This window comes from Maylandia zebra, linkage group LG14 (genome assembly GCF_041146795.1).
Source record: "Maylandia zebra isolate NMK-2024a linkage group LG14, Mzebra_GT3a, whole genome shotgun sequence".
Taxonomy (NCBI): domain Eukaryota; kingdom Metazoa; phylum Chordata; class Actinopteri; order Cichliformes; family Cichlidae; genus Maylandia; species Maylandia zebra.
The window spans coordinates 16,962,468-16,988,082 of record NC_135180.1 but is presented as its reverse complement, the minus strand read 5'-3'; the positions used below and the strand labels follow the sequence as shown (position 1 = coordinate 16,988,082).

The 25,615-nt window shown below is 40.1% G+C and overlaps 1 long non-coding RNA gene across 1 annotated transcript in view; it reads right to left on the bottom strand.

Annotated features, from left to right (window-relative positions):
* Positions 1-25,615, bottom strand: part of LOC143422045 (uncharacterized) — a 41,577-nt gene that overhangs the window by 1,951 nt on the left and 14,011 nt on the right. The window contains exon 2 of the long non-coding RNA XR_013101664.1: positions 215-273. This is a non-coding gene — a long non-coding RNA (uncharacterized LOC143422045). The remainder of the gene's footprint in view (positions 1-214; positions 274-25,615) is intronic.

Sequence of the window (25,615 nt, the reverse complement as noted above, 5' to 3'; positions counted from 1 at the left end):
GATGGTAAGCTGTAAATAATCAGTGAAAGCATTTCTGTTTAAATGAGATATTTTGAGGTTGTCTTTAAAAACATGGTCAGTGTAAATACACCAAAGTGATATGTAAAGAATAACGGAGAAATCAAGTTTCACAGCACCTGCTGATCTGCAGTTTGTAGTGAGAAATGGCATATGACGTGTTTCATGAGATGTCTCAGGCTCTGTTTTGGCTTACCTTCTGGACAACGGGTCTGAGAAACTGTCTCGTGTGGATGAGCCCAGCATATGATTTTTCTGAAAAGATAAATTAGATTGGCATTAAGCAAGAATGACAATGAGGGAATAATAGCATTATGATTCAAATATATTATTTACTGAGCAGCCTGAAAAGCAAAAAAAAAGTTAAAATAACTAGAGAACTGATCGATTTTAGCATACACCCTTATGCATCTACAAAAATGACTGAAGCACACTGTTTAACCTTTGGCTCTTGAGAGTTTAGAGCTTTGTGTGAAAGGACAGAAACACCCAAGAATTGTGTGAAAGCAAGTATATACAACATGTGTCAAATATCTGTGCTCTGATAGAACAGTTAAATATATGTTTTTTTTTAAGTATCAGTGTTATAACAGCACTAAACAGAGGAAGAGTGCAAGCACTAAAAAGCTACAAGTAAGTATTACATAGGAAGAGGACTCCTAATCAGGTATGTATATGGATCATCACAGCATTATGTTGATACACTCAGCTATAATTTGGTCAACAGAAAATATATTAACCTCCTAAGACCCAACCTCTTTCATGGCATGCATTTTTAATTTCTCTTTGCTATTTGGGCTGATTGGGACCTGATGAATTTAAAAACAAAGAATTATCTTTTTTTTTTAACCTGATTTTTTTTTTCTGAGAAAATGAAAACCACGTATGCGGACATTCGTTTTAAATTTCGATAGAACAATATATAATTTCCTCATAAGTGGATATCAGGCCCTTGCAGAGCAAAATTTAGTATTTTGGTCTAGACAACCCAAAATGTGACGTCCACATATGTGGACGCCAGGTCCTAGTTAATGAATTTAAAAGAAAATGAAGTTAATGAGAACATTAAAGATTCCACTAAATTCCTTCCTGATGTTATACTGTATAGCATCAATCTTAGCTATACTTTGTAATTTATGGCAGTTAGCAATTTTAGCATGCTAGCATGCTAAACTAAGATTGTGAATATGGTAAAAACAACGACAACAAAAAACCCCCACCCTCTTTGTTTGCATTGCTACTGTAACCATGTTCTACAAAGCATGCTCAAAACACCACTGTGCCAAGTAGTCTCGGAGAGCCATTACTGTAGATGTTTGGTCTGCGATGCTTTATGTAATTATAATAATAGAGACATTTAGCAACTTGGATCTTCGCTGAACCGAAAAAAGCAACTTTCCCGGGCCGATAATGTCTAAGCTAAATTATTTCTATCTTGCCAAAGCAGACTGTCTGATCGTGTTCCAGTAAAACAATTATAAAATCTCTATAACTCAGTTGGAGTAAATGCATCATGTCGATTTAGAAGACGTTTTAGGAGAACTTTTAGGAGTAGACAAAGTCCCATGATTCTCCTCTCGACTTCCAAGCTTTATTTTTAGTTGTGTCGCCAAAAGTCAGCAAATACCTGCAAAATCATCCATCCATTCTCTTCCACTTGTCTTTATCAGGGTCATGGTGACAGTTTAAAATATGTGTGAAAGTTTAAAATGAAACGTAATTTCAACATTAAAGTCTAAACAAATATAAGGAAAACAATGACTAACTCCCTTGTTTTCAGGTGTACAGTAAGTGACATCAGTTATAAATATACGTGACTATTTCTCCTTTAACTGTAACCAAAGAACATTAGTCATTTTTAATGAACTACAAATACCCTTGAAACCCACGGTCAGCAACATCTTGCCTGTATATACATGGACATGCTAAAAAACTCTCTGTGGTTGCTATATAATCATGTGTTTACTGCAAGTCTGCAAAAATAGTCTTATTTTTTTTAACAATAATACTGGTGGTGTGCTCACATCCTCCCCTTTCTCACAGTGTGTGAGAGTCATATGACAATGTGCCAAAAAGCTCTTGTTCAGATAACCACAAACCAATCCCCACGCCCCAACTCGCAATCACACACAGATACAGGGGGCAATCCTTGCTTACGCTGCTTCCCCCAAGGCTATGACATTGCATGTATCTCGAAAAATCCAAGAAACCTGAGTAAATAAACTGTTTTCCCAAGAATCCTTCTCTTTGACAGCGCAAGCATGACTCTCCTTGTGACTCAGAACTAATGTAAAGCAGACACTTGGCGATCTGGTGCCAACTGGTCACTCTTTCACTGAGACAATGAAAGTCAAAGATAGCATAAAGCTGTGGAGAGTGTGGAGGGGGAGTTTTTCACATGGCGTGGAGGGGAAAGCCACGCCTCAGGTCACAGAGTTTCCCATACAAGGATTTGCTCCCTCACATATGGACTGTGAATCAGTGCCCCTCTCTCAGCTGAGAGAGGGGGTCTGTATGTGAACATATAGCAATCATGACGTCTGATTCCTAATTATCTGCACAAATAATAATAATAATAATAATAATAAAAAAAGCCCTTTCCCCTTCTTGATTTGATCTACTCTCATAAACACATTGTGACACAGAAGGTGCAAGCTGTGGAAAAATATTCCCATTCCTATGGCAAGAATTTCTTGTGAAAACATGCAAAAGCCTTAAAATTATAATGCTTTCAAAGCCTAGATGAAGGTCAATGATCTCTTTTTTTCTTTCCTCATGTTTTGGCGTTCTTATCCTCTCTGCTGATGCAAAGTCGATTTATCCGTCATTGTGTGAGCATTTGCGTGTGTTTGGCTTGTTATAGCATTTGACACTGCACAGACGCTCCTGCTCTTTGTCAGCATTACAAGGGAACAAGCCCGAGATTACTCACCGAGCCACCATGCAGGCCCTCACGCTTGCCATGGAGGTTGTGTAACTTTCAAATGTTAGCCACGCAGCTGGAGAAGAGTCATTACACTTGAAGCGGTTGTTAACAGTAATGATTATAGCAGTGGCTTGTTACAAAAGCGGTAAGAAGGCAAGAAACGATATGGGTTTCAAAAACTGCAGGTCCGGCCCGGGAAAACAACTCTGAAGCCAAACAGATGCAGTGTATGGAGAGCTTTTTAAGTAGTAACACAAAATCACGAGTCACTGATGCAATGCAGCCTTACTCATTCCCACTGCAACTTGTGTGGCAGTTTGTGTTTGGTCTGAGCCACGGTGAAACAACATGGTAAAGAAAACAATCATGAAGTGAGCCTTCTGTAACGAGCACAGCCTGGCCTGCTTGATGCTGCAGCTGAGAGGGCTCCAGTGATAGGTTTTAAGCCCGGGACGTCTGCCTGAGCACACTCAGTGGGACACCCTCCCCGGCTTTTCCCACATCATTGGGGGCCGGGGAAGGGGAGGTGGGGGGTGGTGCGGTTGTGCTGAGGCGAGAGGTGGGCTCCTTGCTCTGCAGCAATCTTTTCGGGCTGTGGCTGGGAAACGCTACGGCCCACTGTTCTCACCATGTCCCCCTGTAGCAACTAACCCAGGAGAGAGTGAACAAGAGGGGGGGGGGGGGGGGCGGGCGGGAGCGGAGTTAGAGATGACAAGTGACACTGCTCGTGATTTTGGGGTAAATGTTTATTGAGAACTTGGAGGGATATTTGCTCAATTGGATTAACGTCAATGTCTCTCTGTCGCAGACGTTTTTGTGTACGTCTGTTTCCAAGCCGAAGTGAATGACTCACCAGACAACTGCATAATATTATCAACTCAGCGTGCCTACGCAACATGTGAGCCTCCTGCTTACATTTTAGCATGTATTCAGTGTCCAGACAGAAGTGTTGCTTGATTCACTGCATAGCATTTGATTAGTTTGACTTGAGCCTATTTGGCATGAGAGCATTGCGTTCATTGTTTTGTTTTGCCAGGTATACATCAGTTTATCTGCTCGTCCATAACCCTGGCTGAATTAGTGCCTGCATTTATTGATCAGTTTTATTCAATTGAATTCAGTTTTATTTATGTAGGGCCAAATCCCAACAACAGACGCATCAAGGCACTTTATGTTGTAATGACAAAATGTATATAATAATAATATATAATAACAGAAAACCCTGACCCGTATAAGCAAGCACTTGGCGAAAGCGGTAAAGAAAAACTCAGTTTGAACAGGCTCAGAGAGAGGCAGCCATCTGTTGCGATTGGTTGGAGGTGAGGGGAGGGAGACAGGACAAAAGTTAGATTTGCACTCATCTGTAACTATTACATGCTGAAATATGAGCATTAAATCACTCCCAAATTACTCTTATTCTATTTATTTTTATTTCTAAATGGCTTTTTAATGATAAATATGCAAACACTGATCCCTATTGTGATCAGTGGGAAGCTACAAAATCAAATTTTGCCCAGATCTAATTACAGTTTTACAGAGTACAGTAACAAAGAAACTAAAACAAAAACCCTGTGTAGAAGCTTTAATCCACTTCGCATGTCTTTATAGTTTGTTAGGAAAATGGGAAATAGGTGGAGCAATTTATTGAAGTACAAAGTGCAAGAAACAGAGTTTGCATAATGCTATTGCTAAAGAAACCAGTATTGGCTCAAGATTTTTGCACGTCACTGTACTTTTGTCTTATTTGTCATATAGTATGACATAAGTCAGATTGCGTGCTAACTATGAGACAAACAAGCAAGACAGAAAAAACAAACAAAACAAAACATACCTTCTGTTCGACAAGCTATGATTTAAAGTTCACCTTTCACTCATAAACTTGTCAGCTGTATGTCAGCAGAGTGCAGTGAATGGAAACAGTGGTTTTAGGCAACTGCGGCAGTCAGTTTGTGAGTGGGCATGAGCATTAAGTTCAGCTTGATTTGGAAAAATATCTATTGAGGATCATGACAAAATGTAAATTTTACTGCTCGTGACTTTTAAAAGCCTGAGGTGATATCCTGAGTGAATCTTCGTGGTTTACAATGTGACTGAGTGTTAAAAAATGAAGTTCAGTATGCTGCATAAAATCCTTGAGAAGACTGACACACAGGAGTGCCATCTTGCTCACCCTTGAAGTAATGAAGTAGAAATCGATGTGTTTACCTAAAGCCGCTACGGCACTTTCAGTTTCTGCAAACGTGGTCATACCTCCCATGTTGCGAATGAGAACGAGTGGGCGGCAGTGGCAGCACAGATAAGGACTGGTAAGCAGGAGGAGGAGGTGGGGTAGAAGGGTGGAGGGGGCTGTGTTTTGGGGTCATTGACCAAGCAACCATTAGCAACTTGCTATACAAGTTGTAAACACAATGTATTTGCAGTGGAGAGGTCACACATGCATATCAGCATGAACATGTACCTCTATTTATAGACACACACAAACACACGCAAAGTCGCAAACGCACACACAGGAATGACCAAGAGGATATATTCTGCTGATTGCACAAACTCTACTTTTTATTTAGTTAGAACTGCTGTCTCTCCCTCCCTCTCTCTCTCTCCGTGTTCGACACGCGCACACACTTTCTCACTAAAAGAAGCACATACAGGAAGTCATATGACTTTTTTTTTCTGCACCCGCAAAGATGAACGCCTTTAACCAGCTCGAGCTAAAATATGAGCATTGTGACGGCCCTGCACCACAAAGCTCTCCAAACAACCATTTCTAAGAAAAAAGAAAAAAAACAAAACATTTTAATTAAAATTCTGTGGCAGTGTAGTGTGACATAATAAGTAGAAGTATTAATATAGTTCCTCAAACTTTCAGATGTCATTAAAAAAACAAAAAATAAAACCTGTTTTGACAGCGACTCACTACCTCTGTCTACCTCCAGAACCTCAAAGCCAATACATTTTCATCAGGACAGAGCTCACAGAAATGACGTTTATACTATAACCTCTACCAAACAGCTTCTGGTAAGATAGTCAAGCCAAGCACCCAAAATGTCAACAGAATTTAGAATTATTTATCACTCTGACAAGACCTCACTAAATGAATGAACGTGGTAACATTGTTGCTTAATGCTGGAAACTAGGCGATCTTGCCAATATAAGTGAAGTTGCCATAAAATTCATATGCAAACTTGCATGCAGGTACGTTACTATATGTAACTAGCGAGTGAGGGAAAAAAGACAGATCAGCATTGTTCGAAAGGAAACTCCCAAACCGCTCGGGGTTTTCTCACATTGCTGCATTTTTCATACCTTGTTAAACATATTTAGAACAACGTTTACATGAAGAAATCTGCACAATGTGCATTCGTCACAGTGCAGAAGTTAATGTTTACAAAAGAGTGATGAATAATAATCGCAGTGTTGACAGTGGTTGTAAAAATAGGGCTTTCGGGTTGGAAAGAGTGTAAACGCTTGTGCGGCTGGGACTCGGGGCTGTGCGAGCAATGGCAATTTCTAAAATATAAAGTTTCTTTTTCATCATGAGTAGATGTCATCGGCAGGCTTTGTCAGAAATGAATGTCTGTGTTAGTGCTGATAAAGAACTGTGCAACTGGAAATACAGCACACGAAAGACAAATGTGTTGTACTAATGCTCCTGCTATTCTGAGTATATCTTGAAAGATATCTATCAGCTTTTTACAAATTATATTTGACTAGGATCTTTGTTAAAGCTCTTTGGCCATCTACCAAATCACATACGTTTATAAATGTATCTTAGTACTTATTACTCTTAAACCGTATGCAGGAAATTCAGATTCATGGCAAATTCTAAGCGTACAACTGCTGCAGAAATAAGAATGAATTCCAGGGGTGTACATCTAGAGGCAGTTTATAAATGATTGTATTACACTGAAGCCAGGAAGGTATTAATGCACAGCATCTGTGCAAGTCAAGGGGTAAATCTATGTATTTCTGACCCAAGTTGTGTTTTTTATTTACCTATGAATGAATAAAGAGCTGATTTATCAAGTCACCTCTTGTGTTCTACGCTCTTTCATTCCCCTCCTCTCCTGTGGAGAATTAATCACTCGTCTGACACATCCACCAAAGCAGACAGGGAGGTAGACAGAGTGAGGGAGATAGTAAGAATGACGATGATGTGTGTGTGTTTGTGTGTGTGTTTGTGTGTGTGTGTGGGGGGGATAAGGGTGGCATGAGTCAAATTGAAAGCATATCCTTTCAACATGTTCTACCTGAGCATTTCATCTGTAAAAAGAGGCCTGGGGGTAGTGCTAGTGGTGTCACACCGGTGGTTCAAAGGCCCAGCTCAATTCAGTGATGAAAAAATCAAGGAACCTAAACCTAAACTCCTCAGAAACCTAAACAACTTCAACAGCTGCCAAGACTCAGAAGTATCGCAAAACCTGATTCCCAGCACCTGCAACCCTTCAGACGGCTCTCATTAAAATTAAAAGAAGCGCATGGGTCAACACCAAGGACATACTCCTCCCCCTTTTAAGAAGAAGGACTTGTGAACCTATGGCCCTCACCTTGTTTCTATATATATCTGTGTCCAGGTGGGACTGGATGTAGATGTGGCACCTGATCACCTTTTTCTTTCTCTTTCTTTTTCTCTATGTGTATGTGTGGTATGTGTGGTGTGTGTGTGTGTGTGTGTGTGTGTGTGTGTGTGTGTGTGTGTATTTGCTTTGAGCAAGAGTTTCCGTGCTCAAGCCTAACCCTTTCAGTGCCTGCTTATGCCTGATTCCCTGGAAACTCGATGAGGCTGAGCTGGAAATTCAATCAAACAGTGAAAAAACAGCTGCATGCGTGCATCTGAAGAGTGTGAGCCCTGTAATGATTTGGAAATCATATAACCAAACAACAACTGTAATTTCTTGATCCTTTTTTTTTCCCTTGCAATGTGCACAAGATGTTAGCTGCTAACATTGCTTGTTTGGAATGGGAGCTCCCCAATCCGTCTTGCAGATCACCTGCTCTTTATGACTGACAACAGAGGTAACTGTGGCATTAAAATAGCTTGGGGGTGGAGGTTTATATTTTTGTACGAAAACAGAATATGATACAATCCTATACCAAAAAAAAAAGAAAAGAAAAAGAAACTGCTCAGTGATGATATTGCAGCTTGACCACATTATAGGCCCATTCATTTTAAGTGCTAGGGCAACAGGGGGTCATGTCTTATGAACCACTGGCAGGGTAGAATACCCCAGGCCCAGTGGGTTAACCTAACAGGAAACCTGGAGGATACACCCTATTAGGCCTCTACTTCCTGCTACTTTCAGGCATGTACAATTTATGAGCCGAGAGGTACAGTGCACCACTGCAGATCTGATGGATTTCCTCTCCAAAAGAACTGAGCCAGAGCATTCTATAAAAGAAAAATGATAAAAAAAAACAGTCCAAAAAAAAAAAAGAGCCAGATAAGGTGAATAAAAGAACCATCTGCTGGGCACTCTGCAAAGCTTTGTGCCAAACAGTCTGGAAAGAATCACACATCTTGGCAGTACACTCTATAAATAAACTCTGATCCTTATAATTCAAATGAAATGTAGGAGGATATTAAATAGATCCTCTTGCCTCAAAGCCTCTTGCATATTAGTGCCAGTGGTTTTAATACAGCAAGAATCAAGAATAGGTGCTTATTAGAAATAACTCAAAACTAATAACAAAGATGGCTTTAGACCAGCTGCAGTCTTATATTGTGTCTCAGATCTATTTCGCAACAAACTGATACATGTTCATACTTCTCCATTTATTGAAGAGAGTTTCTTTTCTGTGAAAATGCTTTCAAATGAATAAGCAGGAAAATGACATAACTTCAGCATCATAGTGATGCAGGAATAGAAAGCCACAAACACAGCAGAGGAGTGAAAGACATAGGACCCAGTGGATTTCTACAGTAGGTGTTTTTGTGCGCTAGAATGATTACCTACCAATGTTGTATGGCTGCAAAAGGGCAATGAACACCCCCCATTCCTCGCCCCAAGTGTTCCTCTTAACACACATGCCTCTGTTAAAGTTCACATCTTAAAGTTTTTGCAGTTTGCTTTGGGGTTTAAAAAATCTGCATAAACTACCGTGTGTACGGTCCTGGGGTTTTTTTTTGTGTGTGTGGGTGACATACATTTGCCAAACCATCAAACAGTGTCTCCTGTAATCTGTCTGAAGCTTTCAGACACTTCACTTTCATGACGAAACATGTGCGTCTTCTCCCCCACCTTGTCGTATAGCACCTCGAACAACAGAGACGTTGTGCTGTGGTAGATTTTCTTTTTTTGTAAATCACAGAAATCGAGTGCATGCTGTTCTGAAGGCAGATGAAGTACTACTGCTATTAGTGCTACTGCTGCTAAAAATAACAATTATATTAATAATGAAAAATTAGGAAAAATAATTCATCAAAAAAACAATGGAAAAATCGAACTTCTAGGAATGGAAATAGAGAACCAGTTCTTGTAAAGAAGTGGTTGGTTGCCAGTTGTTCAGTTCCTTGCAGTGTTAGTCAATTCCAGTTATGAGTTCCACTAATGTCAGGATGCATTTACATGATGACGTGGTCCGTATTTTGGTTCAGAACATATCCAACATGGAGCTGAGGCAGAAGTGCTCTAAAGCATAGTTCTATTTCACAAGCAAAGACAGCGTGACGAATGAAAACATGGACAAACATTTCTCCCCAAAGCATGTAAGTAATTTGCACGAATGTAATGTCTTTGATACACTGCCTAGCGATGTTGGTGACTCTCAAAGTGGAACTTAGAACACAACATCCTCTGTCTTTAGCCTTTAACTGAAAGAATAGGAGAAGGCCGGTTATCCTCGGCAGTCTATGTGAATAAAGCTCAGTGGCTGTAAGAAGAACGTGGTTCTAACAGTGATCTCAATTTTAGCTTTTACAGTTTGAGCTTGGCATGAAGACGCAATAACAAAAATCCACTGACGGGGGGAGGATGGTCTGCAGGTGATCTACTAACAAAGGACTCATTTATATACAATGACATCACAAACCTTTTGGACATGATGCTATAATCACCCCCTACACACTGAGGTAGTACTCAGCTGTAACGGAAACCGAGTCAAGTCGAGTCAACTATTCTTATTTTTTCATGCCAGTTCTAATCAAATGCAAAATGTTTGTAGATACTTTACATTAAACATGTAATGCAAAACAAATCAATTTGTACTACACTTTTTTCTCTAACCCTAAGTGATATCTAAGTGATATCGATAATGAAATCAGAGTTGGAAACTTCTTATCAGTTTCCATCCATACTAACTTTATTACAGCCTGCCACTTCTGTATTGGTATCACCATCAGTAGACAAGCAGAATCAGGATAAATGGACAAGAATAAACGGCTAAAAGAGACATGAGAGGAAGGATAGCAGGAATGAGGTTACGTTGAGTTCGAAGGGGATTTAAGAGGGAGGATGGCTGGTTGGACAGTTGTGTAAAGAAGTATATCAGGAATAGGAGGATGAGACAGGAGATAGGCAAGCAGTCTCCATGGCTGTCAGAGATGATAGACCAACTCGGCATCTCGTAAGAGCCTGTCTCTGACTTTTATCAAGGTGCAGTAAAACACTGATCTCTGCATGGCTTAGATACAAACACGGTATTTCGCTTTTTCTTTCCCTTCTGCAAATGAAGTGGTAGAATATAGCTAGGCCCCAGTCCACGGGGATGCCTTTAAACATTAACCATAAATAGTGAGTAGAGAGTGCAGGTAAAACAAAAAAATTACTAAAAACTTAATGATAACTTTACCATTGTCCAGCAAACGCGGCTGTTTGAAAAAAAAATTATCATTATAATTATCAAAATAAAAGGATCATGGCAGCACAGCCTGATAGACAGATGAGGCTTTCTCCTGGCAACACTTCCACTATCTTTAAGAATATTTTTTTCTCACTGTGGAATAATGGACTTCAACTTTTTTACAAATGGCCTTATAACCCTTCTCAAGTTGAAAGGCAGCCTAGGCTTATTTATAAATAACTCAGGGTGGATTCACATGATCCAACCCTAACTATACATTTGATCAATTAAAATCCTATGCAGTTTAATTTTATTTATATAGCACTAAATCACAAAAAGGTACTTTATATTATAAGCTAAAGACCCTACAATAAAACAGAGAAAATCCCAACAATCAGAAGACTCCCTATGGCCCTATATTCGGTTTAACCTTGCCACTTGTTATTTTTATGAGCTTTTCTTTTTTGTTTAAATTCTTCTTCAGAAGAATTTCTAGAAGAAGTCAGAAGTCAACATATAGTAAAGTTAAAGTGCAAAGGTTAAAGCTGGTCATGGTCACTGGTCACTGTATGTGAAATTAAAGATTTTATTATCCCATCTAATATCTATTTTGATATTACAAATAACTTGATGCCATCACAGTATTGCAGTTTTTTACTGAATCGTCAATTTTGCTGTTTGTTTTCGAACATGCTAATAATCTGCAAAGGGAACATGCATCAGGGGCGGGAGGCATGAGAACTGAAACGTAGACATGCAGAACTTGTCAGCTCTATAAATGTTGTTTTAGCTTTGTTTCCGTGTACACTAGAATACTTACATACATTCCAAAGTCAATCCTACTTCACACTGTTGTATTAAGATATTTTTGTTGTTTTTGTTTCATTTGTTGTTAACTGAATCTCCATTAACAAGGTTGTGTACGTGTCTAAGCTCTGAAGTGTTTGTCAAATATCACATCAGATATTAAACTAATGATGAAGTCATTTTCCACATCGAAGTCTAAATTAGCACGACTCCCATTGGCTGTCTTCCAAACTGTATCTTAAGCAAACAAAGGACACCATTATTTAATGAAATAAGCAGTGATTGTTGTCACGTAGGCCTCAGTGACTTAACTTCAGTTGTCTGATTCAGTTAGCTGCACCTTGATACAATACAAATACAAGTCCTCTGAATAAGAAGATAATCAGCAAAAAAAAAAGAAAAGAAAATCCTCCCATTTGCCCTATATGAAGGCCAAAGCACTTGCCCTGTATCAAAAATAACTTGCCTCTCCCACTAACAGATGATGACATTTGGAGCATGATTTAGCCTTGTCGCCAAGTTAGTATCAATGTGGGGCCTTAGGTAAACACATTTGATAGGACCCAAAGGTCTCGCACCAGTATTAGGCTGAGAGGACAGGCAAGTGTGCAGGCCCTTGGCCCTACTAAGAATCAGCAGAAGCCAAGCAGGAAACATCTGGAAGACCCAGTGCAAACAGATGTCGGAATGAGATAAGAGCCCATGACTTAGAGTTCAGCCTCCCATCTCTGTATGATGAGGCTTTGTAATATCCAGGTGGGCTGTAGCAGTGACTCCAACAGCTCAAAGGTCCAAATAATCAAACTGCAGGGTTTTTTTCTTTCTTTCTTTTTTCTCACACTAGCATCTGGTCGGGCTGTGAATGTTGTCAGTAACTTGTGTTCCATTGTTCTTATAGTCTCATTTTGATCCATTGTCAGCCAGACTCTCATGAGACTCCCTTTATACAATGTTTTTGCCTCCCCGGGTCACCATTTACATCATTTCCTGCTATAGTTTTAACATCGGCTGGGCAACAAAGTATGCATGAATAGTTAGCCATTGACTTGTAATGCCAACACTTGAGCTTCATTGTTGTGCTGCGGATTGTTTGATTTGAATTCTAGTGTCAACTGTATTGTTTATTTTCAATTGCTCATCTAAACACTTGAGGCCATAGTTTATGAAAAACATAAAAGTAAAAAAAAAATTGGCAAGAAACTAGCAGAACCATGCATGCGTGTGAATGTAAATTCAATTTGAAAGTGTATCATTGTGCTCCAGTTTTTAACCCTTTGCCTTTCCGCTATCACAAAAACATATTCGCATCCTCCTTATCACTGTTGATTACTTTGCGTGAGGAACATAAAACAGAGAGGGAAAAAATAACAGATAAATTATGAAGAAAACTATGTCATTCGCACAGATGAGTAGAAGTCACAGGGGAGGTTTGGTTCCTGTTAAACTATAAAAAGGACTCTCTTGGGACATAAGATCTGAAGTGGAACTCACAGATTGTTCTGCAATCAGAGGCGACTGCACACCACCAGCCTGGATCTTCATAAACTGATAAATAACGGGTCCTTGGTGACATGGAAAAGTTATATAAAAGTTAGTCAGGGAAAGGCTATGAATATATGATTTCAAGAAAGTACCAGGTAAAAAGTTACCAAGTATTTCTTTTAACAGTCAATCAAACATTTATAAAGTTAGAGATAAAAAGCTAATTTGTCTCAAAAGTGAAAGTCTGATTTCATGTGCTCATTTCAACAGCAGTTACAAAAACACTGGAATTGCCCATAAATGTGAAGATATGAAAATTACCTAATGACCCTTTTGTTTCTTTCAGGACTGAAATATCGACTCATATACCTGATATTTATTGTCTTATAAAGTTCTCAGACTTGTTAACATGTTCAAAAGAACTTGATATCAATCAGCATCAATAAACTCCCACCAAAAACAAAATACTGTAGTGAAAAACTGTACAATCCTTTCTATTAAGGATCAGGTTAAACTTGGCATTTTAGTGTCTTATCTGTCTTAACTCATTCAATTCAACTCAGTTTTATTTATATAGCACCAAATCACAACAATAGTTGCCTCAAGGCGCTTTACATTGTAAGGTAAAGACCTTACAATAATACAAAACATGTTACCAAATGTCTGCGTGTTCATTTCTAGCTTGTTCATTGCCAGGAGCTGGAGCTCAGTTGGTAAATTCATTAATCACTAAAGATGGCTGATGAAATCATCATGTTGAGATTCAAGGGCCCTTGAGTAAAACAACAAACCCCAAATAGTAACCAATGTGCATTAAGTCTACAGTATATGATTTCTTTTTTTTTCTTTTGGACAGAAGCATCAATAAAATGTAATGTGCTATAGCACCAATCTGCACAAACATCTGGCATTAGCGTATCACAAACAGACACAAGATGCAAGTTTCTCTGCTTCACACTGTCTCAATCACACCCTTTTACCCATGATAATTAAGAGCCAAACCACCCCGTGATGACCACTGGTACACCACACAAACAGGAAGTAGAGAAGAGGTCAGTGAATGAAAGGAGGAAGCGCTGGCAAACAGCAACAATGCAAGAGGAGGAAACCCTTCCATTATAAAAAGGAACAGACCCCTGCAGTGTGCTGTTCAGGGTCATGACTAGTGGAATGGAAGACAATAGGGGAACAAGGCCGCTGGCTGACCAGCGTAGGTGTGTTGTGTCTGTGTGGCTGAGATAGTAGAACGTCAAGGGTCAATGGAGACACGAGCAAAGCAGTGGCAAAACAACAATGAAGCGCATGATAATTCAAACCCCAGTGCTGAAGTACAGAGTTCACAACTCCTCAATCTTTTTGCTCAAGTATGTAAAGTATATGAGAAATGCAGTAAAACCCTTAACTGACCTTTGGCCAAACATTCAGTTGGCTCCGTTAATTTTTTTCATTCTGTTATGTCTCTGTGTGTATTTGTATGTATATAAAAATACATATATGTTCAACTGTATGCTATGCGTGTGACAGATGGGGAAAAAAAGACACCCTGTTTTCACATAAAGCAGACTGTTCAGCTGTTAAGCGATGGACCTCCACCCAGTTTCAATGAAGCATCATCACAGCAGCAGCCAGACACTTCCCAGAGGAAATCCTTTGCCAGGCCAGACACAACAATATAATTATTATCACAATGTACCATCTGCCTCTGTTTTTTGACAGACTGAGTCAGTATGTGTGTACATATGCATATTTACTCTATGGCTATATGAGTCATGTGAGTTTTTATTTTCTTAATTGCTAAATAGAACCGTTTAAGGTTCAAACATTCTTACTTCAGTCACTCATGTTTTCACGGTACTTTGCATGCAATACATGTTTTTTGCAGAAATGTAATTAACTCTGGGGGGGCGGGGGGCTGAGGAGACAAATGCCGCTGACAGAGGAGACAAATCATACCTGTGGGTGAAGAACAACTCTTATCTTGAGAGGCAAGTCCTCAGATAAAAAATGACAAGTGTAATTTTGACCAAAAAAAAGCACAGGGTCTTTAGGCCTGCAATGGATCACACATCAATTACTATATTTGGATAGATTTTGACAGGTTTAAATGTGGTACATAAGCAGGTAATGGTTTGGGAGATAATGGAAATTTAACTGGTCTGAACACTGCCATACTGTCAAAAAGATAAATTGCCAGGTCATGAAAGGGGCTTAAACAAAAGAGGAATATTAGTTGACAAGCATGCATATATTTAAATTATTATTAGCTTACTTTCTTTACTGCAATCCATCATTTTTAGGTGAGATTACAATGTTTATCTGACATGTGAGATTGAAACTAATCACTGCTAATGACTGAAATAATTGATTAAAAAATACTGAGCTGGTGTGTGGCAGTGAGAAGGGAGGAGGCAAACGTTGAATTATCGGTAGCGTATAAAATACCGAATTACCATTTGTGCATTCAAATGAATCCTTGAAAAGTTGTGTGTTTAATTATATGTTGACACAAACGGTGAACACCATCTTCACAACGTGAAAAAGCGGTAATACAACACCTTGGCATGCCAAGACCTAAGCACAAACTAGTCCTTACACACCAAGGAGGAGGCTGAAGTCTCCAAGGACTTGGCTAAGCCAGGGGAGTATGTAACATGGAGGGCAATGTCCAAGGCCTTTCACCTTGAAGCTGTTAACAGTCAGGCCTGTGATCCCAAGGCCTGAGTTAAAGACCCCCTTGGGTTTAGGACCGTAACCAGAGAGTTGGAATAACAGAGGGGGCAAGCACCATGCAGTGATGTGGTGGGCTCAGTCCTACTCCCTGCTCGGGGCCTGGAGAGAGGTCACAGGGTAAAACTTTTTTCTTTTTTGCTGCTTCACTCCATCTCTCCTTTTCTCACTCTTTTTGACTCTCTGAAACTTAGATCAGTTTTGCATAAGGTTAGAAAGAGGTGGCCTGCTGGGGCTGGTGGTAGGTGGACACAGTGGCTTCCTTAGTCTTAACACATTTATCACTGAAAGCCTTGAAGGTGTGGAAGGAAAAAAGCAGCAAGTGTGAAGTGCATTTTTGTGTCACCGTATATGCATTGTAACTACTTTCTTCAATTGTTACAATTATTACACACAATATGCTCAGTTTCGTGTTTTCTTCTTCAGACACAGGTGATTCAATTTTAGCTTCTGATTAAATCCCACTTTTATATTTGGCCAGCTGCACCATTTAACCTCAATATTTAATATGAAATAATCTCAAATTTTAACAGCATAAAATGTTTTCAGCTAATATATACATGTTTTTTCCATACAGGTATTTTCCTACAGAACAGATTTGATAAATAGATTTTAAAAAAGTTTTGATTTTGTTTTCGTGCAGCACATCAGCAATTCTCTGGGCTCTAACAGGAATGAGGTGAACTTGTTGATTTACTCAGTTTGAGAATTTCAGACTTTGCAATTTGCTCACCAGGGGTCTCAAACTCGCCCGGGAGCCACTTATGGCCCATGTCACCCCGATATTGCCATGGAGAATTATAATGCGATTTGGCCCCTGAGCTTAATTCTTTTGTTAGGGAGAATTTGTTTGTTGTTGAGTGCAACGTTAAAATAAGTTCTTTAAAAAGCAAAAAATGATTTAATATGAGCAGAGAGTACAAACATGTTGAGGGATTGGTTGTGTTAGTTTAGTGAGAGAGTTGTCTGTAAAGAAAACAATTTTGACTAGCAGTCAAAAACGAATGTGCACACTTATGTCTGCATTTTTGTTTTGTTAAATACGAACAAAATGACAGCAGAAGTGCTGCCACGTGTTTGGCAAGAAAGAGAGTAACAATTTGTTTAGTTGGTAGTTCAATGAAAAAGAAGGCTTCAGAAAAACAATTGTGTTCACATTTGCAGTTTATTTGAAATTTTTTTTAAAAAACCAAACAAACACTACATTTTCTTGTTTGGTGGGGGGTTGTTTTTGTACTACTTGAACACTAAAGTGTCCCTCCAAAGAGATGACAGCAGTGGGCCACAGCTCATTTAAGTTTGAGACCTTTGCATTGCACCATCAGTTCCAAAGCCAACAAACCATGCACTTAATTTCCTTACAGAAAGCAGCCCCTTGCATAGCTAAAACTATCACTTTGAAAGACGAGTTTTCAATTGTGTCATGAAGACGAAACGTGCTTCTTCAGAAGAAGTGACTTGGGTGAGTGACGAAACGTTTCTCCCATTGAAAACATTACGTCCAGATGAACAGAATCAGCCTTTTGGGGCATAAGTAGGAACATGTAGACTAGAGGTTTCTACCGAATTGCACCCTTGTTAACAACTAACTACCACACCACACCTCATCTTTGCTAGTAGGCAAGCTTTATTTACAAATTTGTTAGCTAAATTCCAAGTTGTTTAACATAATAAATAATCTAGTATCGTGCTAGCTGATAAAGGTTCTATGCATGGTAATATTTGTAGTAACATTAGACAAAACAACTAGGTTTAACTTGGCTGTGTTATTTGCAGCTCGCATTCAACTGTTAGTTTTGAAAAGAGCAGGCTGAATAATTTACCGGCGACTCAGCTCTCAGGACAAATAAGCTGAGCCACCATAGCTTGCAATTCAGGTCAGCTAACTTATGCTCACATTAGCACAAAAAAGGTAAAAACATTTAGCCAGACAGGCGTTGCCAGAGAAAACTGGCTGGCACGATTCACTCTTGTTTATTGACCTATTACCCCATTAATGTTTTAGTACTACAGAACAGAACTATAAAGTGCTACCAAAACCCCCAATTATATTTAACATGCATTATGTCACTACCAGTGGACATCAGGGACAGCTAAGTCAATGGAAATATTACTGTTTCAGAATAAAAATGAACCATCAGACTTACTTTAAAAATGGGTCCGTATCACGCATATGTTGCTTCATTTTTATGTCAACATAAGGTGGATTATGAAGCGGTTGCAATGTATGCAGGCTACTTTAGCACAAGTTGTCATTTAAATTCATAATAAACCCACTTTCGGTTTCACATCACAGAACGAGGATCAGAGTATGCAAAGTCTAATCACTTTATCCTCGTAGTCTGTCAGCTCAAACCCTTGTGTATCAGTTTAGTTAAACAGAGGAATGGAAAAATTTAAAGGTCAAGTTGAGCGGCGGTTGATTCAGTTCACACAACTTTGGTAACCTGATTTTTTTCCCCCTCTTACCTGATTTGCTTGTGTGAATTGAAGTGAGGTTTAAATAACCCTTAAAAAAAATCTCACACCTTCAAGAGGGTTGGTAAACAAATGCTAAGCATCCCATGGGTGTGGAGCTCGGCGAACCGCAGAGCCTTATTTGCTCCTGCTTGTCTCAGCTTGCGGCTGTGTATTTCTGTCCTTCTGAAGATGCAAAGGTAGCATGGTAGGACACACATCAGTACACACACTTTTGTGCATACACCCTTGCAGAAGAAACACACGCACACACACACATGCAAACACAGCGTACTTAAACACGCAGAGCCCTGCAACAAAGCAACCAAAAATAACAGGCACCTGTTGCTCAAACCACAACGTCTACAATGAAGCCAAATTAGAGCGTCTCCCTAGCAACGGTAATTTCAATCACAAGCTGCAGCAAGCAGCCTCGAAAACAACCCCATTTAAACATCGCTGCTATGTGAGTCACCTGTAAACAATGAATAAACATATGTGCATGCATGTTTAGCCAATTCCTTTATTTCATGAAAGTGGATGTACAGCCTAACACTGAATGATATGTGACCCTCTGAGACATCTGCCAAACCCCTCCACTCTTTGAGGGTAAAAGGAAATCACGCTACCATTAGTGGCTGAAACATGATTGCAAGAATTTCATTGAAGTGTTACGATAAAAAGCTTCCCAGCCACAGACGGCAACTACTCAGACTCTGACCGAGTGGGCTGCTGTGTTCATGTGTTGTAGGAGCTCCTCTAGTGGTCGCAAGCAAAACCTTCAGGAAGTTGATACGTTTTAGCATCCACATTGTGTCTCAATGAGAAAAGCACATTTTTTGATTGCCTGTTTAGGCCGTTTGCAACGGAGACAGGCGTGCAATAGGCATGTTGTATTTACACCTGATAGCATTGTCTGAGAAAAGCAATAAAGGTAAATACATGTGCATGAAACCTATATAACTTAAATCCAATTCAAATATGCAAATGGGATGGGAAAAATATTTTTTACACATTGCTAATGAGGGCAATTTACCATTATACACATGCCTTTTATACATATATATCTCTTCTCATGAACGCAAGAAGGAGGCAGCTTCTTCACAAAAGAAAACTTAATCGGAAGCACATGTGTTGCCCTGTGCAGGAGTTTAGGATGGTTTGGGAGGTGGGTGGGGGGTGTAGGGTGCTGCTGTGAATGAGGGTGTTAGTGATGGGAGAGAGAAAAACACAAGAGGGGGGAAAAAATCTGTTTGTGGGGGGTGGGAGCGAAGGCCTGGCGGTTGGGAGGGCATGAGAATATAAACTCCGACGTAAGTGAGGCGATTTACTCAAGCCTGGGAATTCAATGCGGGGGTGGAGTTGGGGGGTTAGTGTGAGTGGGCTCAATTTAAACCACATTGCTATCATAAATAAGACATGTCTTCTTTCCGTGTCTTCCTTTTTTTCTTTTTTTTTTGCTTCCCTTTCTCGCCAATACCACAGTGATGTACAGCGTCTGTCACTCAGAGCAGCCTGACATTTGTCAGTATGCAGATGGCTCCGATAGCACAAGTGCACCCGGTTTGTTTTTAATCACAGTCCGGCAGCATTAAAGGTACAAGGGAATATAATTCAAAGTTGGATAGGATAACGTGGATTTGTGCAGTAATTATGATTCATAATGGCAGTCGCCTTGTAACTCCCATTCTTCTCCTTAACAAATTGAGTGGAAATGCTTCCAGCTTGAAAGACCCTTGTTTGGATGATACATGAAGCTACTGTAGCACGGACTCTTCAACTAAGCAGTTTTATTTCAGTCGTCACCCCCCTCCTCCACCCCGCTTGTTGCTGCAATAGGAGAATAGGAGACCAACATGAGAACAAAAGGCCATGGGACTGAGCTTATATACATTTCCTCTGTGGCTCAGTCAGATTTATATACTTTCATAGAAGTGGACCCAAAATGTCTGGCTCAGGGCCTGAAATCCCATCCTTGTGTTTGGACAACATCCAGGAAAATAATGTCTTATCATAAAAAGGGCACCTTTTTTTCTTGAAATGTATTATTATAAATTACAGAGGGTAGGCAGGTGAAAGAAGAACAGCATAAACACTGAAAGAGCTGAGTGATGAGCACATGGAAAGTGGGAGCAGGATGAAGATGATTTTTTTTTTTAAAGGAAGCTGTGTACAAGGATGCTGAGGATGATGGGATCAGGAGGAGAAAGATAAGCGTCTCAGAGTTTCATGGGGAAACAGCATTGACTGCGGCTTGAAAACGCGGGGGTCACGTCGCTGTTCTCCACCTTTACTTCCACTGAAAGATGTTTGTGCCCCTCCCACCCTTCCAAATGGTGCTCAATTCTGGCAGCACCTGAATACTGGGTCTCATCAGGGCTACCTGCCAGGGATGAACTAGAACCTGTTACCCCTCTGTGTCAGATGAATGAGCTCTGTCTCTCTTTCTCTCACCCACACCCACCAAACCATGCACACACGCGTGTATTGTAAGAGTCTGTAATAGGAACCAGCTGGGCTTTCAAGGCTGCGCAGTAGGCCAGACAGGCCCATTCATAACCCTCTAGTGAGTTTTAATGAAGGTGGGTTCAGGGGCAGCAGCAGCGTGGAGGGGAAATGATGAAAGAGGGCAGACGGTCTACTCCTTCTTCCCCATGCTCTCCACCTTCCAGTCAGGGAATGTACTGTACTCAAGCTTGAGTAGGTGAGAGGTTCACCTTTAGCCCAGTCATTCAAACTTAGCTGCTGTAACCTGCACAGAGTGAATGAACACTAGTATGTTTGGACAAAAAGCTGAGACTGGAAATTGAGAATAGTTTCTACTCACTTTAAATTTTTATAAAAAGCACCAAATATACTAAAAAAATAACTCAAACTGAGTCACACTTAGGCATGCTTTGCAGCCCACATATAAAGGAAGTTATTGTAATTGAAGGTATTGTTGAGTTTGTGTAAGTCTTTGAGGTAGCACATTTCATTCAAGTGATGTGGATGTAATGATGAGCTTCACAAACACAATCCATAAATACACAGTAATCAGTGTTCGCTATTGAGACACTATTGAGATCTTAAGATTACAAAGCAGGAATCAGATCCGTTACGGATCATTCTATGTGTGATGGAAACCTTGCACGATGGGTGCATTTTGGGATCTTTTATTTACCTATACATCAAAATCCATAATGAATGCCAAATGCTATGTGGTGCTATGGAGATTTGAAACATTTCTTCATTTGCATACGAGAAAACAGGGTTGTTTCAAGGAATGGTCACCTCCATCTTGGTTTTTCTCAGGCTCGATTGATGGTGCGTAACCTGAGCCGGTGAAGTAACTGTGAAGAAACAGCCCTTTTACACCCTGAGGTCAGGCTGACGTGAACACCAATAAACCGGGCACTGGCACACATTCCATTGTAAAATGCACAGATAAACAAAAGAGCTATTCTAAACCAAAAGTGTAACTGTCTGTATCCCAAAAAACTATTATTATTGAAAGGTTTTGGGGGGGAAATATGGAAAGAAGCTGTCTGGTTTTGGTTACACAGTATGGCCAAATTTCAATAGTTTAAATAGTCCCACTTTATATAGTGCAATAATAAGATTAGCATGATATATTAGATAGTAAACAGTGCTAGTCCAGTGTGATTTGGCATAATGATACTTAAGTCACTGTAAGGAAACATAACCAAATATGTGCTGTATGTTTCATAAGAATTTTTGCTCTTTGTAGGTAATTTCCGCTCTGAGCTTGACGCCTTGGCGTCACACTGTGTGGGTGTTTGAGGTGCAGCCCTAAAATGGTTCAAATCATTTCTTACACATATAAGTTTCATTTTCTATGATGGAGGCTAGGTGTCAGATTCCCCTGCGGCGTGGTGTCCCACAGGACTCTGCTCTTTGGCCTCTGTTATTTATTTCATATTAGCGACCTCAGAGAGAGAAATGATTGAAAGTTCTAATATCTGTACTTATTTGCTTATGATATCCAATTCAAATAATCTGCAAATAAGTGTTAGTATATAGACTGGAGGGTACAGTCTCACACACTGACACAACTCAAGACTTCAAAGCAAGTTATTCTACTGTAGAAACATGCGCAGATAGAAATGGTGGCTTGCAGCACTGTAGCTGCAAGCCTGAGTGCTCTTCACTGCTTTTGTTCTCTGGCTTCTCGACTAGGGTTGGCTAGCTTTGTGCTAGCATGCTGTCTTTGCAGATGTTTATTAAGGGCTGAAGTTGTGTTAGCCATGTCGCCCTGCCTTTTTCATGCTCTGTCTGTTCACTTGAGGCTGGTTAACTCTGTGGACTCTAGAATTTCAGGCATTAACATTTGTTCTTTATTTGCATCTTGATGAGGACTAATTAGCAGGTAACTGTGTATATGCAATGCACCCATACAGTCTTTAGTTGCAGCTTGCTAATGTTAGCATGAACTCATAACTCACATTATCTTCTTCTCCAAACATGGCCATGTCTGGCTCGAGAAACACACCAAGATGACAGCAAATGAACCAGTGGGTGTTATTACGGTGGATATGACCATCATTCATGTACAGTCTTAGGGTGTGAGTCGGGTAAACATTATGTTGTATGAAAAAAATGACAATGTGGCCACTTTCAAGAGTAAATTTTAGCATAGGCACAAGTTTCATAAAATTTACATGACTGTTAACAACTGTCCTGGAGGAGATGAGTTGGGGTTTTTTTACCATTTCTTTTGGCTTCATTGAAATTAAGTGGAAGTCCACAGCAGAGCAGGCAAACAGTCTCATTAGACACACACAGTCATGCATACTAACTACACTCACACGCACACAAATGCAGTACACAAATGTTTTTGGTGGGCAGATGGAAAGAAATCGGGGGGTATGTCACAAACCTCCCACGCTCTTCACTTCAGCCTTGGTGGCCACACAGCCTTTGATATTTCCCACATAATAACTTGGTGGTTTTTCAGCTAACCCCAGGAATGTTCATATGAAACAAATAGCACAACGCATGACTTCGTTGCGCAGGCTTTTGCTTGGTTATGATAATGATGCAAGAAATATTTCAACAGTGTAGAAGCTTGATCTAATCTTGCTTTCACCTTTGTAAACCATTGTGGGATTAAAAGAGAGTTTGCGTAAGCATAAGCCTGCCTCAGAAAACTGCTGAAACATTAGCCATGCTTATCTATGATGCTATGTAAGCAAAAACGGATTAGCATAATGCTACTTATACCACCTGTCATATTATGGAGGCCACATATTAGGCCACATATGAATAACAAAAATACACAAGAAAAAAAATACTGATTCAAATGCCAATTTTAAATAACCAGATGTAAGCTGATTAGTAACCATGCGCCATGTTGTCTTTTCCTCTTGCTGGACTCAGAAATGCAAAAATTGTATGATAATGGCATCATTTCTGCATTTCTACAATATACCATCTAGAAAGGTACTAAAGCATTGCACGCCCTTAGCAAACTGGGTGTGGCGATATACATTTTTATCATACAGGGCTGAGACTTGAGTGAGCAAGAGGTCATTTGTAGCTGAAAAGAAGATGGCTCTCTTGCTCTTATGGGTTTTCCTCTCTCATCACCATCTGCATGCTGAAGCACCATTCAGTCAGGCTGACGGCCAAGAATGTGGGAGCAGCTAGGTGGCGTGCTGGGTGATTTCCTGTCTGAGGGGTCTTCTCGTAGTCGTAACACGATCCGCCTTCAGTCCAAAAATAACCAATGTCCCTGCAGGAGATGGTGCTGCATAGCTCATGGGGCACTAAGGTAGCCTGACATGCTTCCTTCCTCAGTGGATCCTGAGAGGATGGAGCTGGTAGTGGCTAAGATTTTTTTTTTCTTTTTTTAGCTGGAAGGTCGTGCAGGGCACCTTTTCATGTGCGCAAAGCAGGTGATTCTTTTCAGAGACCACAGTTATATTCCTGTAACAACAATGAGCCAACCTACTTCTGCTATTTACTGCTCTTAATTGCTGCTTTCATGACTTACTAGCTGCACGCTATTATCTAAAAGTTTCAAAAAGGAAAGGGAGTGAAAATCAAAATCAGCATAATCTCACAAGACCTTAAATGAAACCGACATGCCACCATGTTTATTTTCGCATGAATGTCAGATTTGGGCGCTGTGGTTTCACAGTTTCCCTGCTCTGTGACCTCAGTGTGCACCAGCATTGCGAAGTCAGAATGATAACAAATCAACACTTTAGATACCTGTTCCACATGCAGGAGAGATAGGCAGAAGGAAAGAAAAAAAAAGAAAAGAGAGATAGGCAGAAAATTAGCTAGTGATGGATTTTTATCACAAACGACTCTAAGACTGGGTGTGGGAATTGCATCAAAGATCATAGCTGAGGGTAAAGAGGGAAAACAGATAGCACACTTTGAAATATCTGACCCTAATAGGCCGATTATTTCCATGAGCGCTTTGCCTCTCCATAAACAGAGCAGCATATTTGTGCAGGTTTGTCTGTGTTGTTTCAGAGAGCCTAGGCTCTCCCGGTGGGGGATATTTCACGGGTTCATTATGCAGCAATTTGGGTGTCTGGGCTAGTATTTTTTTCCCCTTTTTTACAGCACCTCACAAACCACAGCTTAAGAGATAGCAACAAGGGTGGAGACCCATAACCAATACACTGGTTTACTTTGAAGAGGATCCACCAGAGTAGCGTGGACATTGCCAGTAGCTCCACAAGGAGCCAAAAGGAATGAGGTGGAGGAATACCTTTGAGAGTTAAATTGCTGTACACGGGGAGGGGGGACTAAACTGAGAGTGTCTCAATAATGAAATAAATCTGCCCACAGCTTTTTTTGTTTAATGAACGTGGAGCTGATTTATTTTCCGTATGGCTCGGCAGATTTTTTTCTAGCGACAGAACAGAGCGCGCTCTGTTCAGTGCCGTGCCCAGCAACCAGGTGTGAGACAGACGGCGTGAAACAGTTAAAAGTAAACTGAGTGCAGTGAAAACGGTTGTGCTTCAAAATTTTGTGGCCCGTTTTTTTTCTCTACTAGGCTTTCCAGGAGAAATAGATTTGCTGCGGCAATCACAAACAGTCTGGTTTTTGTCGCTGCTCAGTTCACCAGCTACGTGTTTGCCACATATCTGAACTGCTGTCAAAACAGGTAGCCTCTTTTTTTCCATATTTTCTGTACAAAGCCCTCTTCTGTGGACCTGGAATACAAATGTGTCCTGATAGGGCAACACAAATCAAGTTTTAGACAATGAATATCATGTGAAATGTAGTTAAATGACAGAGAATAATGACGCAAGCCTTTGAGAGAGAAAAAAAAATAGAAACCCACTATTCAGGATATAACACTGAGAGAAGAAAGAGATAAAAAGAGAATGTGAAAGAGGGAGGGACATGGAGGAGAGAGAGATCGCAAAAGCTGAGAAGAAAGAAGTACAAACAAACAGC